The 6943-nt window shown below is 30.9% G+C and overlaps 1 long non-coding RNA gene across 1 annotated transcript; it reads right to left on the reverse strand.

Annotated features, from left to right (window-relative positions):
- Positions 1-5725: 5725 nt before the first annotated feature.
- On the reverse strand, positions 5726-6526 carry LOC117179120. The gene is made up of 4 exons (XR_004467864.1): positions 6334-6526; positions 6113-6210; positions 5896-6000; positions 5726-5818 (listed from the first exon to the last, which is right to left on the reverse strand). It is a non-coding gene; the product is annotated as an uncharacterized LOC117179120 (long non-coding RNA).
- Between the last annotated feature and the right edge of the window lie 417 nt (positions 6527-6943).

The following is a 6943-nucleotide window of genomic DNA, read 5'->3' on the forward strand; positions in this document are numbered from 1 at the left end:
CTAATTTTCATTATTCGAATCCATTATAAAATTTAATACAGCGATTTAGAAATAATGTAACTTTTTTATGTAAGAGTCTAAAATTCGTACGATTATTACAATCAGAAATATTAGACTGCATTTTTATAGTCACTATTCAACTTTTTCTAACCGAAACTCCATTATCCTTAAATTCGTACAGTTTATTTGATTTATGGATATGCGATAAAAGAAATATTAATATCAAAAGTCTCTCCGTGTACCATAAAGAATGTAATTATCATGTGTATCACTTTCGATATCTCACCCTTATTGTTTAGAACTATTGTTATTAATGAAAAGGCTCCATTAAGAAAATCGATTATTCCTTAATTTTTTTATTAATCTATGAAACAAAATAAAACTTTTCATTCTCGTGATATTTTTACGGACGAAATGCCATTATTTATTTATGGCCTTGTAAACAATGTATTTTTTATAAACATACCCTCACCTAAAATCCACAATTTTCAAGTTATTAGCGATTAACTTTTTTATATGCTTAATTCTACCATGAAGAATTTTATTATCATGGGAAGCACTTTCGATACCTGACCCTTATTGTTATTATTATTGTTATTAATCAAAACGCCTAATTAAGAAAATCGATTATTCCTTATTTTTTTATTAATCTATGATACAAAATAAAACTTTTCATTTTCGTGATATTTTTTCGTACGAACAGCCATTATTTATGTATGGCCTTATAAACAATGCATTTGTTATAAACACACCCCTTCCTTAAAGTGCTAATTTGCAAGGTATTAGCGATCACCTTTTATTATATCCTTCATTTTACCATAAAGAATATAATTATCATGTGTATCACTTTCGATATCTCACCCTTATTGTTTAGAACTATTGTTATTAATGAAAGCGCTCCATTAAGAAAATCGATTATTCCTTAATTTTTTTATTAATCTATGAAACAAAATAAAACTTTTCATTCTCTTGATATTTTTACGGACGAAATGCCATTATTTATTTATGGCCTTGTAAACAATGTATTTTTTATAAACATACCCTCACCTAAAATCCACAATTTTCAAGTTATTAGCGATTAACTTTTTTATATGCTTAATTCTACCATAAAGAATTTTATTATCTTGGGAAGCACTTTCGATACCTGACCCTTATTGTTTATAATTATTGTTATTAACCAAAACGCTTAATTAAGAAAATCGATTATTCCTTATTTTTTTATTAATCTATGAAACAAAATAAAACTTGTCATTTTCGTGATATTTTTTCGTAAGAACAGCCATTATTTATGTATGGCCTTATAAACAATGCATTTGTTATAAACACACCCTCTCCTAAAAGTCCTAATTTGCAAGGTATTAGCGATCACCTTTTATTATATCATTTTACCATAAAGAATGTAATTATCTTGTTTATCACTTTCGATATCTGACTCTTATTGTTTATAACTATTGTTATTAACCAAAACGCTCAATTAAGAAAATCGATTATTCCTTAATTTTTTTATTAATCTATGAAACAAAATAAAGCTTTTCATTCTCGTGATATTTTTTCGTACGATCAGTCATTATTTATTTATGGCCTTATAAACAATGTATTTGTTATAAATACACACTCCCCTAAAAGCCCTAATTTTCAAGTTATTAGCGATTACCTTTTGGATATGCCTAATTTTACCATAACGAATCTTATTATCTTGGGAAGCACTTTCGATATCTGACCCTTATTGTTTATAACTATTGTTATTAACCAAAACGCTCAATTAAGAAAATCGATTATTCCTTAATTTTTGTATTAATCTAAGAAACAAAATAAAACTTTTCATTTTTGTGATATTTTTTCGTACGATCAGTCATTTTTTATTTATGGCCTTATAAACAATGTATTTGTTATAAACACACCCTCCCCTAAAAGCCCTAATTTTTAAGTTATTAGCGATTACCTTTTTTGATATCCTTAATTTTACCATAAAGAATGTAATTATCTTTTGTATCACTTTCGATATCTGACCCTTATTGTTTATAACTATTGTTATTAAACAAACCGCTCAATTAGGAAAATCGATTTTTCCTTAATTTTTTTATTAATATATGAAACAAAATAAAACTTTTCATTTTCCTGATATTTTTTCGTACGATCCGTCATTTTTTATTTATGGTCTTATGAAATTTTTTATTTATGGCCTTTGAAATAAAATCAAGAAATTCGGATTTTAATGTTTCCAGTCTTCAATGCTTCGATTTTGAGGTTATGTTTTTTCAGGTGTGGAATATTAATATTATTAATATTGCGTCTTGCATTTGTGTAATGCAAAAATACTATATAGGCGATTTTAATTCGGTTTCCAAATCTCCCGCGCTCGAGATCTTGCGCCGATTGGTTAAAGGCTTCGAGACTCAGAAGACGTGCGCAAAATATACTTATAACAAAATTCTGAAAAAAGTTATGTTCCCCAGGATTCGCCGCGCATTTCAAATAAATAATTAGTTACGAATTTAAAAAAATGCAAACCAAGATTAAAATTGTTCATAAATACATTCGGGACGTTCATTAAGTACTTTCTTAAAAATTGGAGTTGGTTTTCACTAATGTAACGCTACGTGAGTGATATTTGATGTGTGAGAAGTGTCAAAATCGTTTTGTACTTCGATCTTAATTAATTAAATAAAGTAAATATCTGCAAGGTTAACGTAATTAATTGTTGATAAAATCTGTAGTTTCCTTATGGAATAAAATATGGGAATCAAACGCTTTTGACTAACTGGAACGAAAATTGTAATCCGTATGATTATAAAAATTGCAACGATAAATCTGAGATTCAAATGATGAGAGGTAAGAAGCGGCGAATTATTCTTATAAGCTGGGCGTTCAGCGACCTTGAAAATTTCGTCTGCGCTAATATAAAAGGTTAAAGTATACATATTTATATATTCTTGATCTTTTTCGATGGACATGTATTGTAGGTTATGTTTATGATAGACGCAGAATTTCTTTAGAAATTCAAATATTTGTTTGCCATTTCATGTATTTTGTGAAAAATCTTTGTTTCTCGATGCGAAAAATGAATCTCTTCGGCGGAAAATAAGTTTTTATATGAAAATTTATTTTCTTAACCTAAAATTCATTTTTATAAGTGAAAATCCAACCATCCCACTTTTTATTGAAAACAATTTTTTTTAATAGTAGTTTTTTAATTTTATTTTAAATTTAATTTAAATTTTTTCATGTATTTTTTCACGTATAAATATTTCGAGAATAGCTTCTTCTTGGTTAAAAATTTATTTTACTTCTATTTTCACTATTCCAAGCTTTTGAGAAGTATGTTTTTCATCTAAAATTGTTACGATATAAATGTGATTTGCAGATGAGATGCATAAACTATAATAAGAATCAATTTACATCAATATTTTGGTACATTTATTATCTTTCTGACGTACAATGTATGCACAATAAAATAAACATGCATTGTACGTTCATAATAAAATGAAATAAAATTCACACGAATATTGGAGTAATTTTGTTAGTTCGGTTACCATTTGCAAAAAGCACTTTATTTCATCTATCAGTTTATTTCATGTATCAGTTTAGGACGCCACACTTCAGCTCAGAGTAATCATGTAATCGATTACCCAGACGCAAACCTTCACTTTCTTGCAACAGTGCAAGGAGTTGAAGGTAACGCCAATCGATTTGTTTTCCCTCGCCATCTAGAAGATTGAAATACTCCCCCCAACAATTTCGGATATTTTTTATCATATAACACGGATCTAAAATGACATTAACTTCTGGCTCTCCATTTATGAGATGTGGAAAATTTACTTTAAAGGGGACTGTGTCCTTATCTGGAGATAGAGCATTCTCATTAGTATTATTTTTAGTGACGTTTTGTTTTTCCCACGTGCATCCGCGCTGCCAGTTTCTCCACCATGCACAAATGGTCAGCTGGCCCATCTAGCGTTAACGAAGTGGTTGTCACCCCCGCATCATGAATTCTAATTAAAGCTTCTTGCACTAGATTCGCTTTCGTCTCTGCATTCAGCGAATCGATCAAGAAGTAACCCATTGGCAATTTGCAGTGACGATCGAGCATCACTACCATCAAAACCAAAGCGTTTTTGACTTCTAGCAGATCATCACTATCGGCAACCTCGAAACGTAAATCGACGTGGCCCCGAACTTTACCGTCGCGACCTCTTTGGCAACCTTTTTTTGTGCCCATCCCGTCCAGAACTAGCTCACAAAGTAATTTTTGTCCCTTTTCTTTTAATTCATCCGACATCCCTTTTAATGTATTAAAACTTTCCTCTGTTAAGCCTGGTTTAGCATCGACGCTACTGTACCAGGTCCTAAGGAAATTTGGATGTGGTAGAGCTAAATCAAACGTTCTTCGGATATACAAGTACTCTTTTGGAGAAAAAAAGTGCACCATCAATGCGAATGTGCGTAAAGCAGGAGGATATTTTTCGCGAGTTAGTGTTTCTCTTTTCTTTCGATTCTGAAGCATGCGATTAAAAAGTTCTAGACGAGCATCTTCATTAGCCGAGAGACAATAGTACGCGGCAACAGGCACAATTTTTTCCACTTCAAACCATCTATCACGTCCAGTAAAGAGTTTACCTTTTTTTTGAGACGTCCCAGTTACTGTCTCGTTATTTTCAATTTCCTCTGCGTCGAGTCCAGTTTTAATTGAATGATGTCCAATCGCTTCTTGGCGCTACGCGGGGAGTTGTAACGATGATCGTGCAGAACTTTAGAGCGTGGTGTCGCAGCTCCAGAAATGTTCCGAATTTCCTTCTTCGGTGTAGTGTAATTATTACACGCACCGATCACTGCAATGAGAATTGTTATTAGATACTAAACACTTCACTTTTGAACCAGAAAATTGTACTTTAATACAACGAACATGAAATTCTTACTAAAAAAAGATGAAGTTTTATACGGAAAATAGAAATTGGAATTAACAGTATTTAAATTTCAATAAATAAACATTTCAGTTCAACTTTAAGCAGGGAAATTTTAATTTTAAATCATTTTCAATTTTTTATAAAAGCCTGCAAGTTATAAACGAAAGGGATGAGTTCTCGATACAATTGTTCACTTTTGAACCAGCAAAAAACTTATCCTTTCGTTTAAAACATGTAGGTTTTCACATAAAGAATTATTAATGGCTTAACATTTATATTTCCCTATCGAAATTTCAACCGAAATCTTTTCTTCAATGAAATTTAAATACTTTTTATTCTTATTTTTATTTTCCATTTCAGAATTCATCTCTTTTCAGAAGAAATTTCACGTTTGCTGGCTTGAAATGCAATTTACTGCTTCAAAAGTGAACAATTTTATTAAGAACTTATTGTTGGATTAAAATTGTCTTTTAATTCAAGAAACATGAAATTTTTACTAAAGAAAGATGAAGCTTCACAGAGAAAATAGAAATTGGATTAAACAGTATTTAAATTTCAATTTAAACAAAACATTTCAGTTCAACTTTAAGCAGGGAAATTAAAATTTTTAATCATTCGTCAATTTATTATAAAAGCCTGCAAGTTTTGAATGGAAGGGATGAGTTCTTGATAAAATTGTTCACTTTTGAGCTGATGCATTGCAGTTTAAAGCCAGAAACATGCAACTTCTACTACAAGTCGATTTTTAAATGAGATATACCAAACAATACAAAAAGAAAATGCACAAATGTAAATTCGTTTCTATTCACGTATCTCTTCCACATTATGTGCAGTTTCCCCATAATCCACGACAATACTCCGTTCAGGTGTATTTTCCAAAAATGAAAAAGGTTGAAGTACATCGTGCACATCATCTGAAAACAGATAAAATAAAGAGAAGTATAAAGATATAAGTGAAACCTTTCTGTAAAGTTATTTGACCAATTTATACCTCTATTATTTAGTGAACCGTCACTTATGGAAATGTTTATGGTTGGTTCTGAAGCACTTTCACATTCTTGAGAATTTTGGAATGAAGAACCCTCATTCGTGACAACTAAAAAGGAAAACAATAACAAAAAATTAATATAAAAAAGTATACTTGCAGTATCCTTATCCTAAATTGAACGCATAACGTTTCATACAATTACAAGCACAAAATTATTAACCCTTATGTATATTTTCTTTATTGCTCGAGATCTCATTACATTTTCACCAACACTCTCTTCCAAATTAGACAAGCCTTCAGGTAACTTGGCGGAGTTTTCTACATACAGAAAGAAATGGAAATTAATAAAAAAAATTCTACAAGTACATTTATAATAACTGTGCTTACGTACACGTTAAATGCTTGTATAAGAAGAATTAGAGAAGGAAGTTACTTCCTTACCTGTAGTATTATTTATTTCCGAAATGTCCCTTTGCGGTTCAAGGGTAATTTTTGTACAAATCGTAGGCAATGCTCCTGGTTTCAAACGTTTCCTTACTCTCGAATCATAAGAACAGAAACTATCTTCTGTAAATTGATCGGAGCACAACACATTATACGAGGCAGGTATTCAGCCTTCCCGGCCTATTATCTTTACCCATTCATGGCACAGTGTTTTATCTTGCGGAAATCTACATAACAAATTATTAAAATTAAATAGCAATCTTGCGTTTACAATAAAAAACAATATTCTTGCATATCATGCACTTCCAAATGTATAAATGTGCATAGGTTAGGAGTAAGAATAGAGGTTATGTTTACTTACTTGTGTAAAGTCACATTTTCGTGCCTTTACAATTTTCCACAAATTACACATCTCTTCATGCTCTGCATTAAAATTGGAAAGGTCACTTTTATTAATTAATACACTACAGAACAACAAATTTCATGTTCTGTTTACACTTCACTGTTTACACGGCTCTATCTGACATTATTACGCATGCTATGAACCGAGGTTCACTGGATGACCATCGAGGGCGCTATATGTCAAAACCCTCTTCCAATTTGCCTC

The sequence above is a fragment of the Belonocnema kinseyi genome, chromosome 8, assembly GCF_010883055.1.
Source record: "Belonocnema kinseyi isolate 2016_QV_RU_SX_M_011 chromosome 8, B_treatae_v1, whole genome shotgun sequence".
Taxonomy (NCBI): Eukaryota; Metazoa; Arthropoda; class Insecta; order Hymenoptera; family Cynipidae; genus Belonocnema; species Belonocnema kinseyi.